Below are 13,272 nucleotides of genomic sequence, written 5' to 3'. Positions count from 1 at the left end.
AAAACACAAGTGCCCCAATAATGTTGGTTCAACTAATGTGGCACCACAACAGCAGCGGGAGTGGTACCGATGGTGAAATGCAACATATCGCCTGCTTAAAACGCAGTGCATCTGGTAAATTTGTAACACTTTGCCATACACACAATCCACCGAGCAGTGCATAAAATTTTTGTTGACAATAATGACGTCCAAGCCGATGGCATCACCGTATCCACTCCGCTGTGCACCACATTAGGCGACACATTATTAACTGCGCTTGAGGGTTTGTTGCTGTAGTCGCATGTGTGAAGGCAGAGCTGCACACTTTAAACAAAAGAAGCAATTTTAATTGCCTTGAAGAGTGTTAAAGAGTTTATGCGCAACATTTGTGGCGCTACACATGAAAGGGCAGTTGGGGAAGAAGTAATACGTAACACTCACAATTAAAAACGCTATAAAATACTTTTCCAACAAAAGTCATAAATTGAAAACGACCAATCGGCAATGAGGCCACGATGGTTGTTCTTTGCGATTATAAAGCAGGCGGCAACGCTGACGTCGAATTTGACGTTGACGTCGGTTCTGTGGTAGTGTGCGACAAATGCAAGACTGCGCTGCAGAGCTTCGTGTGAATAAATATGTAAATTGATCAACAACATAAGAGCTTCAAATTTTCTTATAGGTTTACGGTCAGTGGGAAGGGGGAGGGTGCTCCAAATTAACAGACCATATCTAAACCTTAAACTCACCAGATGTTGGTGGTTTTTATGCCTGTGTTTATTATTCCATTATGCTGCTGTTTGTGTTGTTGTTCTTTCTTGCGTTTGTTGTTTCTGTTTTTGAGGTGACATCATTTTCTATACCAAATTCTACGAGTGTCATCTTAGTGTTTCACATGCAGGACCATGAGAAAGAAATTTTAAATAAAACCATACTGAAGAAAATTTTATATTTAGATATAGGGTGGAGTTACTTCATTGCATAAGTTTTGCGAAACAGACTTTGGATAGGTGTTGAATTCAGAACCTGGCTACTACGACAGTAATTTTCAGTATTTCAAAGCTTGCAGTATTTTAAATTTGTTAAAAACTGTCCATATTCCGCAGAAGTAGATTATAAATCTTTGATACTTTTATTCATTTGTTCGGTAAGATATTCATTTAGTAATTGTAGTCTAGTAGTATATTAAACTGTAATCGAAAGACTTCTATCATGAAATCGTTAACAGTAATATGAACGATGTTGACATGAAGATTAATAGAAAATTTAAGATAGCCATAGGTGCTACTAAGCAGGCGTTTGAAATGAAGAGCTTCCGACCGTTGAAATTTGTTGTAATAGGTTGTTCATCCTACTTGTACTTCTGTATGTAGCCGACGAATGAACGTTATCATATAGAATGATAAAGTATTGGGTATTTTGAGTGATTGAACAATAAAATTGACTACATATACTAATGAAATATGAGATGCATGTTCGAAAAATATGTTTCTTCTTCAGTTGGAGGAAGAAAACGTAAGGGAAGAAGGTGTATCCAGTTGAGTGATCAAATTGATGTATAAAACTAGAAAAGGAGCACACTTCATATCTAAACTCGGAGTTGGAAAGTTAGAGAAACTTAAGTATCTGAACAGATTCTTTTGATTCAGTGACACCTAAATACTTGATACCTAAATACTTTAATTGATCAGAAACTTGTTTACCAGAAAATATGTCTTTAGTAGTATAAAAATCTTTTTACTATGTTACGCACATAGGACACACATTCTATATGAGTTTCACGGGCAACTTATCAACAAGGAAACTTTACATAATAAACTTCTATGTTTGGGAAGAGACCGCAATCGGATCTCCTATATTCCAATTTTCATGGCCAAGTTTATTGGCTGCAAGGATAACATTTATCCATTTTGTTGGTTAACTAATTGTTACCAATTTAATAAGAATTCGCGTAATATTTAAAACTTTTCATCATTCTTAAAAGAAAAATTTCCTAGCATTTGCACTTGAGTTCTTTTTCACTTTGGAGCAGCCACTACAGCGTCATATCCAAGTAATCCTTGTCTAAATGCCACACCCTTTTTGTTTTTCTGACAAAAGTAGCCAATTCAGAGCAGTATTTGCTTTCTCACTTCTTTGATTAATAACTGTTGTAAAATTGAAAATTTTTCCAAAATTAAGGAAAAAGTAAAAAAATTAAAACGTACAAATTGAAAGTAATTTGTACAAAACGTAGGAAAAATTTTTAAAAAAGGAATAACAAGAATCTTGAGGAATTCTATTTAAGCTCAGAATGGCTCCGTTTATATGGGCGGTCACCTTTTTTTAACTTCTTGCCTGTGCCTGAAGATGTTGGAGTGGGCCAGGACAGCAAGACTCAAAGAAGTGAAAATAGACGCTGCAATAGAAAACGAAAAAAATCCGAAGAAAAAGGAATTCATTTTCCACCTAATTGCTTTGCTGTGATTAGTAATATTAAACTTTTTGGGGTTTGCTATTTGATTTCTAACAGTTTTTCTTTGTATTTAATTTCTTTCACAGCCAAGTTACTAAGCTGAACATTAATTCTTGTATGAATTCTGCTTTTTTTGCTTTTAATTTTTCATTTTTCGCTACGTTTTTCATGGGAAATTTTATAAATATTTTTTCGGGCTGAAAAAGTAGCAAAACTTATGCAATTACAAGGATTGATTACGTATGGAAATGTTAAAAAAACGATTTTGAAAAAGTTTTAAGGCAAGAACAGTATACAGAGGTGTCACTTTTTTATAAGGGTGAGAAGAGGACTGAAAAAAACTGATGGAATATACAAAACATTGTTGATAGAAAAAATGGATTTCAACACTTGAGTAAATATTTTCTAAAGTCAACTAATTTTACTACTCCACAGATTTTACACCCCTCGCAATGTTGTTAGTCATAAGATCTTTATTAATCACTCATCAACTGAAAGGACACTCGCATCATTACATTTGGTGTCCTGTCTTCAATATTTTAACATGCATCTTGAGTTGTTGGTTTACAAGTTTTGGGAAAATTTTACCGAAAATGGAAAATGCTCGAATGGCGCGTGTTTCAAAAATTAATATTAATTTGTTATGTCAACCTCGAAGTGCCATCCTCTTCCTTTTTCTTTTTTCAAGTGATAATTTCGTTTTTTTCACACTAAAAAATTAAATATATTCGTGCTCTGAAACAAAACTTGTACCACAGGCAGTTGTTTTTCTTATTTATTGTATATTTATATAAATATCTTTTTTAAATTTATTTAAAAAATTCGTAAAAATGAAGTGCTTATGTATTTTCATTAAACTATTTATTATTTAGGAGGATGAATCATTTTATTTTATGACGGCACGTGCGTGTAGTGAATCTTTTTGCATATCTCCAGAGGTAGAGACTATTTTCCAGAAGAGTTGCTAACATATTCTGAAATTTACTAGGCTGTTAGTTAGAAACATTATTATCATATGTAGTGAGTTACGTACCCACCACTAGTCTTAATGTATTAATTTACAAAGGTTATAGTATTTCCTTATGTACTCATTATCTCACTAAACTTACTACTAAGTGGAGATGATGATCTTATTGTGTTTAAAAAAATTACTGCCCAGTAAACATTTGTAAAGTTCTATTTCTTGGTTGTTGGTTGTTTATTCGCAAATTACTTTGTTAGTTTAAAAACACATCCAATAAAGTGAAATATGAGAAGTTTTCGTGCTATTTACATGGTGCTTAGGAAGCAAGAGTTTGTAAAACTGTTTATGGTAGTATACCTCTCAAGAATCAGTATGCTGTGAGAAATAAATTTAAATATTTTCGTCTTAAATTTTTTACAAAAAATTGGCCAATTTAAATTTAGTACGTAATCTGAAGGTTTATCCATTTCGAGGTTCAAATTTAGCAGCAGTACTTTGCAAGTCTCAGTTCTTCTAAGTCAAAATAAACTTTTATTCTTGAGTTCTTTCAGCTTGTAATTGAAACAGTAGGAATTAAAACTATTTTAATGCAGCTCAAATATTATTTAACAACATTCCGGCTAAGTATATCCCAAATTTGTGGTATCGTCGAGTCAATCTATATGTTGAACCAATGGAATAAAATAATAACTTCTGTTTATAAATATTTTTAATATTATTGATTTATTGTAAAAAATACGCTAGAACCAAACTTAAATAATGAAAAATATTACTTAATTTTGAATTCCTGCCGATACACGTATAACAATAATCATTTCGAAACGATGCTCAAAATAGTTAAGGGTGAGTTTTTTGCCAAACGTTGCAGTTTGTTTACATTTTTAAGGTTAATATTATTTCATTAATATCCTTTTAGTCAAACAAAAGCAGTGTAAATACATTGCATGTGTATGGAAAAGGATGCGCGTTTCAAGTGGCTGCAAATGGAGAATGCGATTGACGCTGCTTACGGCAACGCCCAGCACAGGAGAAGGAATCATTTACACTCAAGTGTGGCACAGGATATTAGAAATTTACATCAACAATGTAAACACTTATGGTTGACGGTGCTGATGTGGATTTTAAGCACTTTTTAGCGTTTTTCTCCTTGTCGCTTTGAGGAACATGAGTTTGTCATGATGAAGAGCAACGCGTAAGGGTGTCAGTTGCAGTAGAAAAACCATTTAAAATAACACCAACCAAAGAACAAGAGGCAATAGACGACGGTGACAGTCACAAGTACATTTATAATTCCGACCTGTTTAATTATGCCGAATATGACGCGTGTTGGGCTTGTCGCAAGTCCCAATCAACACTACTATTGCTGCTTTCTGCAGAACTTCGAATTTGTTTCCCATCCGCTTCCCGTAGAGTTTGATGCATTTCGTATCATTTTTTTGCTGCCGCTCTTACAAGTAAGTAATAGAATAATGTGCCATTAATGTGCTATTTAATAATTAATTTAAGTATGCAATCAACAGTGTAACCTAGAACCCACCTCTCCCTTCTGCAGTGGTAGAGTCGCGATTATTGTGGGAAAATGTGTTTTCCTGCATCACAAAATCATTTCACTTGCTACTGGCTGCCCTGAAAAACATAATTTTTCACAATTGGCCGACAGTTTTTAAAACTTACCAAATTTTGATAATAAATAAAATTTTTTACAATTCCCAAACGTGTTCGTGACTCTTTTGACATTTAAGTGCCGTTCCCACTTAAATTGCGTTTGTCAAGTGGCCGCCTATGAGGTTTGCGATCGTTGGTCATACATTGTATTTTGTATTGCAGTTTCACATTCGGAATTCATTCATAATTGTTTCGTTCTTCCTCGCCAATGTCTCGAAACTATCAAAACATCCGTTGACTTGGTTTTACGTTTTGGACTCTGTCACTGAACTTTTCCGCTAGCCAAATTCATTCATTGTTGCGCATTTCAAATTCTGAATTTACGTCCGCAAATGCGGCTAAAATTAATTGGTAACATCTCATGTGCTTTTGGTTTAATTAATAGTTTGAAATTATTTTTGTAATTTTGTTAATTTTTTATCTTCAATATGTCAAACTAAGTGCTGAAATAATAATTGTTGCTGTTCTGCCTCTGGCTTTGTTGCTATTCTGTTACTTCTGTAATTAATTTTTATGTGCCTTTTAGTCGTTGAAATGCAGCAATCGCCTCTTTCCGTAGGTGCTAATTTCGTCACCATCCATTTAACGTAATGCTACGATTAAAGTAATGCACAGTTTTTGGATGCGTTTAACGAATTCAGTTCAAATAAATCAATCATTTGAGAGAATTCGAGCTCTTAAGAGCTTCAGAAAAGTTTTAAGTGTTTTATTGTAATCATTTGTAGCTGAAATTATGTTAAAATCAATTATAATTAAATCAAAATTTCAATTTTTGTACCACCCACACCTTTCTAAAGATGATTATGTGCAAAGGATTCAATTATTTTGAAAAAATTATTACACAATATCCGAAAGTGATGTGGACCACTGTTAGAACAATAACTACACTAGCTCTGTTATGGAATTCTTGTTAAAGGTTCACTTAAATTACTCTTGACATTTATGAAGGAAATAAAAAATTTTACGATATTTCATTTTAAGATATTTTATAACTCCGCCATTAAGAACTAACAAAGCACTATTACATTTTTGCTCACCCCTTCTACCATATGTGGAAACCCTAACGGTTGACCCATTCTAGTACGCCGTAAATGATAATGTCTACATTCAATTCAATTCATAATAAACTCTCTTCCAAACGACATCGTTTAGTTAGTTTGATTGATTTTGAATTAGGAGCAAAACCTCCAAACAAAATTTCTAAAACAGAACGTTCAGTTTACCCAGCGGCGTGAGGGAGCGGAACGTTATTGTAAGACGAAAATGTAGTTTTTCACATTTTGTATGCGAAAGTACTTGAAAGCGTATTAATGGTAATACAGTGCCAATGCGTATGAATTTCTAATTAATTGACTTCGGGTTTTATGGCTTCATTAATTACCGCAAATTGAAGAAACGTCTTGAGAGCTTGTGTTTTAGTGTCAGGATGCAGCTGATGAGTTATCAGGCAGTCTACTTGGACAAAGTAGTAAAGAGTTTCAACGTCATTGCTTTCAGGTCGTAAAATAAAAAGTAAAAACTATGAATTATGCATCAGAAAGTCGTAAAAAAATTATATGTTCTAGTCTTACCATATAACCCGCTTCCCTTTATACTGTAAAAACGTAAAAAACCCATTAAAATTTATTAGCCAATATTTACATATGCATTACAAAATCAAATAATTTGTAGCATATTTATTAACAAAAGCCCTACCATCGGCTCTATTGACCTGATAGCAAAAAAAGAACAAAATGACGAGTAGTTTTTGAGACACTAATGAGACACTATAATTTAAGATTAAATAACGTGATTACTTGGATATTATTTTTTTAATAATATTTAGATTTATTCCATTTATTAAAGTGTTAAGTTAGTATTATCTAATAAAAAAGGTGTTTCCCACAGTCTTATACTAATTGACCAACACATTTAGCAAGGGAACATTGGAAAATGTGGAATGAAAGCAGGACGCTCCATAGTCGATCAATGGTATAATTTTTCGCACTTATTTTAGAGATGCACCTATCATTTATAATAACCTGTATATAATTGGCATATAAAAAATTGGCATATAAATCCGAATAAAAGTAGTTATTCTAGAACTCGCACCAAAACTATTATAACTATATCAGGCATTAAACAGACTATCTGCCCAACTCTGTAGCTTTCGTTTGAACTAGACTTTATACTTGATTACATAAATTTTGTAACGTTGGGCTTGAAAATGCACTGCAGTAGCTAGAGGGGCTTAAGAGAACTTAAAATAAAGATTTCAAAATTACGAATACAACCAGTGGTATGCTGCAATCAGCACTAGATATTTGTTAACATTGGAATGCTGCTGCTGTGGATTGAACGTAGAATAGTTGTTGGATCTATAAAGCTGAAGGATAATATATAAATAGCGAAATCATTATAAGATTTCTCAAATCACAAAACAACGTTATTAACAATTAGGAAATGAGAAAAGAAATTTGTTGAAAATAGGGTATCTGCAGAAATAATGAATACTCCGGATGGGAAACTGAAGAAACGTATTTGAAAATTATGGGACGCTCTTGAGAAGAAAACTTTGATAGTAATGGCAATCACGGTGTAGAAGTTATTCTATTAAAAATTGAACTCTTGAGGTTTTATAACACTATATATAAATAATGCTGTTGCCTCATACCAAATTACTGATATGAAGATCGTAAATATATAAGAATCAATCAATTAATTTTCTTATATGTGAAATGTGAATGAACAAGAGTAATATAAACCTCAGCCAAGGTAAGACAGCTGAGTAGTGGATACAGAATTAAATAAAGTCATAAAACTACTAGAATAATTATTTTTTGGCGTAAATATTCTGCTTCTTTAAATCCGAAATTGTAACATTGTGGTTTGTTGATCTGAGTTTTTTGTTTTCAAAGATAATTGACCTGATTGACTAATTATTGTTTAGGTTAGACGGCTATTTTGAATTATGTTAGATGATGCTTTGCCAACGAATTCACGACAGTCTGTTCAAATAAAAACTCAAGTATGTGGGTACGTTTATTGGTTGAGGACGAGTAAATTATTTAAGAAAATACAATGTTTGTTGTGGGTACATGTCGACTATAGCATTTAGGCGAATCTCATTAAATTATTTAGCGATGCGTTTTCGCAACACTTGAAAATAATCAAATTTAATGTGAGGTTAGAGTAGGTATTGAATATTTGGGAACTGTTTCGCAGTAAACATTTTTGCGTCATAATTGATTATTTATAACAGTTTTCGGTTCAAACATATATATGATTAAGCATGATTAATATAATTGCGAATTGGTTAATATGAACATGAATTATTTTTACGTTATTTCCTTCTTGTAAAAGTTTCAACAAATCAATATACCTAAAATTGAATAAAACATTCAAAATATCTCCTTTTTCCTTTTTAGTACAATATTTTAAACAGAGATCGTCAAAAGCCATTCAGATGACGAACCTAAATTGATTGGTCTCACTTTAATCGATACAGATTTCTCATACATTTGTGGCACTATATTTATAATTCAATTAGATATTCGTGGCATGATACCTAGTACATAAGGACAGTATCCGATAAGAATGGGTGATATGGTAACTTTTTGATATATGAATTTACTCATTCGAAATTTATTAGTTGTTACCATTTATAATAGCTTTCCATGGTACGGTATATTTAGTACGTACGAAGTTCAGTAAAGGTGAGTAAAAAATAAATATAGATACTAAGATTTTCTTAATTACATAAAAAACGAAAAGATTGAAAGTTTCTCGGCTGTTTCTATTATCGGGGGTCGAAAGTATCGGCTACCAATTATATATATTGATAAGCAAAGAAGCTCATTCTTGCTAACGAGTTAATTCGATTCGCGTCGTCCTGCGACTAAAAATATATATGGTTTTCAATACAATCTGGCTTAATAAAATGGCGGTTCTTAATAAGAAAACTCTGTCATTTGTTTATTTCCTGAAAGGTTGAAAATGAAATATCTTCATTGCAGCATCATTTCGAAGATCTGATAAAATAGCATAAACCCAGCATGCAAATGAGTTGTCTTTCAATGATTTTATTATTATGGATATAACGAAAATGTTTGAAATACGTGTTTATATTTTTTAAAAAGGAACTTATTTCTTTGGATTTGATTTCAATGTTGTAGTAATTATTTATGTTTTAAACGTGTTTACTTTTACTTCACTTTATTTTTTAATTTTTTATGTTTGTTCTTTTTTAAAATAGAGAAAAATTTCGCAATTACAATCTGTTATCATTTAAGAGTTAAGAATTATGTGTCTGTACATAGACGCAAGATACATAAAGCCAATTTGATTTAGACTCACGACGCATTAACGCAAAGTGATCGGTGTGCCAACGCATATCAATCTTATAGATGCATAGATATATGGATAGGTAGATACGCGCTGCATACATGTAAGTACGATCTTAAACATATGTAGCAATTTTTTAAAGCTATTGCCGCCAGTTTGCTTAATTTATAAATTGGCTTAAATCCAAAATGCACGCACAGGGAAAAGTTGCACTATTAACACTTCTGAGTTTGATTTAATCGCCGCGTGATTTGTGCGCATTTAAGTGCTCGATGTGCGTGCTTTTTGCACTAATTACAACACTTAAATTCACAAAAATATGGAATAATTATCTGTGTAAAAATTTATTCTCGTCTACTTAAATGATTAAGATTCTAATTTAATCATTCCAAGAGGCAAAATAGTTGCTGTGAATTTCAAAGTAGTGCAACAAGGCACAGTCATTTACAACGGATTTATTTTCGTGTTCATAAAGAGATAACGATATGGACAAGAAAATTCCTCATCGAATATTTGACAGCAAAGGTGCGTGATGGACATCTTACAAGGTTCGTTAAGTCATCGAAAAAGGTTTCTTTTGCGTATAGAAGAGTTCCAATTTTAAATATTATTTTGGCACTTTTCCCTTGACAAAGTCATAAAGTCTTATTCGCAAGAGTTTTTTATTATTTTTTAGTTTATTTGATTAGGTTAGCTTACTTTTGTAGTTTCTGATTATTTCTGCTTTGACTTCTGTTGATACAATATCTGCCACTAATCACTTTGCCTCAATTATTTTAGGTAATTTAAATTATCGCTAACTTACCCAGAATGATATCGTAATCTCTGCAAAATAATTTTAATATAAGTGGGTGTTTAATAAACGTAAAAGATATTAACGATCTAACATTCTTGTCTTATATTCTAATACGACATTTTGAATTTCATTAATTTTATTAATAGATTAAGTAATGTTTCCGGTCATTATATAATTTACAGGAGTCAACAAGTTAATAAAGACAGATCCTAGTTGACCTTGTTATTATATATTACATAGTATAATTATCAAGAAATAATGTGTCGTAACACTCATTACAAAATGAAATGGTTATATGTCTTTATGTATGGTCCTGAATCACAGTTTTTGACTGTTTTAATCAAAAATGGCTTGCTATTACTTAAATTATTACTATTATAAGTTACTCAAATTATTTTAATTTTAAAATTAAAATAAGATGTGAAAAAAGTACAAGACAATTTTTCAGATTTAAAATACATTTGCAGAACTACCGAGTATAGTTGACTTTTCGAGATTCTGAAGTGCTTTTGGTTAGTCAATTAAAATAAATATCTGCTTGTTTACAAATTGTAGAGGCATGCTGTCTATTTGGTGCAAACGGTAGTCTTCATTACTAGAACCATGGTGCCAAATCTATTTTTGCACTTCGTAAAGGTGCGAAAATATTGAACATGAAACGAATTATTTTCACTGATACAGTTTAGTCCGATGGCGTCAACATTATTTCTTAAATATCAGCACATAAAGTGCAATCACAAATTAGCAGAACAACGCATTTTACACGAATAATTGAGAAAGTGGCAGTCAAGAGCACGGAAAGCGATCTAGTCTGCAGAACGGGCGCTTAGTCCATCAACTGTTGTACTCGTGACATGTGGCTGCGGGAAAGGTGAGTGTAGTGCGCTTTAGATTTGCACCGTTAGCGTTAGAGTGTAATAAAGTGCGCCAAAGAAGATTAAAAATTTTGGGTCTGTGCCCAATGCAGTTCGGGCGTCACTCTGCTTCGGTAGCTGCAATGAATTGAAGAAAACTTATAGCTGCCTCTTAAACTCATGGCTCATATATTCAATTATCTTTTGAAAGGCAAATTACAAATTATTGCTGATTAACAAAAACACAAGCTCGATTTATTTTCTTTTGGATGCAAACAAATCGTATTCCAAAGTGTTTCAAAAGTGTTTCAAAACTTGATTAACTTAGTTCACTCGATATGCAAAACTATCCACTAAGTTCTTGGTTGATGTTTAGTTGGTTCTTGGCAGCGTTCCACATTCGAAAATCTTTTGTTTAGATTTTTTGCTAACCGCAATTGTAGCTGCGCCGCAATTATTTCAGGGTTTTCTCGATTGGAATTATTTATGCACTCAAAAACAATTAAATATTCTTTATGTAATAAATTAAATATTCTTTATGTAATAACAAAAATTAAAATTTTTGTAATTTTAGGTTTTAAATTAATGTGCAGAAGTTTTGGATGTTTCGTACTAAGACCGGCGGTCGTGGATGTTACCGTATAACTCAATTGAAATAAAGTTGCAATATAAAAGTTAATAAAATTACAAGTAAAATAAATCGATAGGACAGCTGAATATCAGAAGATATACGCACTGGATTTAATTTTGTTGCTATTCTGGTTTATGACAGAATTGTTTTGGATTGTTCTGACATCTTAAAGTTAGCAGAGAACTTTAACTTAACTCCACGTTATGATCATTTAAAGAAATATATCATCTGAGTTATACTTTGTTTGGTATAGGGAACTACTTAAGAAGATAGGTTTCATGACTTCAGTCTCTTAGATAGTTTCTTTTTAATCCCCCTCATTCCTGTAATATTTAACAGTTTAGTTTAATACTTGAGTTTTACTCAACATATCAATATTAGATTTTTCTTTAATTTTCATTTCTATATAACATCTCTAATATGGTAATTATTCATGTTGTATAATTCTTTCACGATGTCAAACACCTAACATATGTACTTATACAAGTTTATAAGACATTGTGGCAGAACAATTTATATGTTTCAATCTTGTCTATTTCTTATGTTTTATATTGAAAGACATAGACGAGGTAAAACAAATAGAAAATCTTAAATAAATAATAAAGTCTATTATTTTTTGGTTGAAAGTGTTTCATGCGCACATATGTTTTCAGCACGTTCAATACCGCAATAAAATTTCATATTTTATGTCTCGAAACACTTAAGATGAAACTTATGTAAATCGATTTAAATAAGGTGGCACAAATCTAATGGTCAATAAATATAAAAATTTTATAAACTCTTGAAAAACGTATCAGGCAACATGAAGACGAAGACCGAATTAAAATTCGAACGTATTGGATTCCATGTTGAGTGAACACTTCCCCAAGGTGCAGACATCGATTGGCTCAAAGGTTTCTGTACATGTATAATTTTAATGCTCACACGTTCACTGTAGTTCATGTAGCAATGATTGCGGTGTGTAGCGCTGCGCTGGTGTTGATGGAGCACCGCTGTAGCCGTCGTTGCCGCTGCTCCTTTTTAACAAGCTCCCCAGAGTCAAATAAAATAAAAAGTAACGCAGTATTTGCTTACGTGATGCGTGCTGGCATGTGCCACTTCATCAACTCAAACTGCTGGTGAACGTATAAATTCCTTGGAAATCAGTGCCAATGGTATCCTTTTCCGATTAGGATTACTTTAACGTTGAATTTTATTTCAATATAATAAACTCAGGGACGCACACCGAATGCGGTTTGTTTGCTCTGCGTGAGGTGGTTTCGAGGAATATCGGTTCCTTTTTAAGTTGATGATGATTCATTTTCGCATTAAAGATGTTTTAAATAAGATTTTATATTGCAACATTTCTACGTGTTTTAATTAAATTCTATACACATAACAAAAATTTATGAAACCAACCCAACTTATGCATAGTTAATCAATGTCCTAGCCATTGATCTTCATTACTATATATTCATATTATATAGAAAATTTCTAACAAATCGTGTACATTTAATTATGAGATGTAAAAAGTAACTGTGACATTAAATTAATAATTATAAAAAAATCAAAAAAAAAGAATTTTTGCCTACATTTTCGGTATAATTGATTTAAAATTAAATAAAA

General features: G+C 32.1%; 1 long non-coding RNA gene across 2 annotated transcripts; it reads left to right on the top strand.

The window, feature by feature from the left end:
• The first annotated feature begins 3,747 nt into the window (after positions 1–3,747).
• Positions 3,748–12,113, top strand: LOC119682872. Of its 2 annotated transcripts, none has more exons than XR_005252612.1 (3): positions 3,748–4,241; positions 4,315–4,852; positions 11,611–12,113. It is a non-coding gene; the product is annotated as an uncharacterized LOC119682872 (long non-coding RNA). The 2 variants fall into 2 exon arrangements; XR_005252611.1 differs by lacking the exon at positions 11,611–12,113 and adding an exon at positions 6,951–7,017 and having other exon boundaries at positions 3,749–4,241.
• Positions 12,114–13,272: the final 1,159 nt, after the last annotated feature.

The sequence above is a fragment of the Teleopsis dalmanni genome, chromosome 2, assembly GCF_002237135.1.
Source record: "Teleopsis dalmanni isolate 2A chromosome 2, ASM223713v2, whole genome shotgun sequence".
Taxonomy (NCBI): domain Eukaryota; kingdom Metazoa; phylum Arthropoda; class Insecta; order Diptera; family Diopsidae; genus Teleopsis; species Teleopsis dalmanni.
The sequence above is the reverse complement of the archived record's forward strand: the minus strand, read 5'-3'. Positions and strand labels throughout refer to the sequence as shown.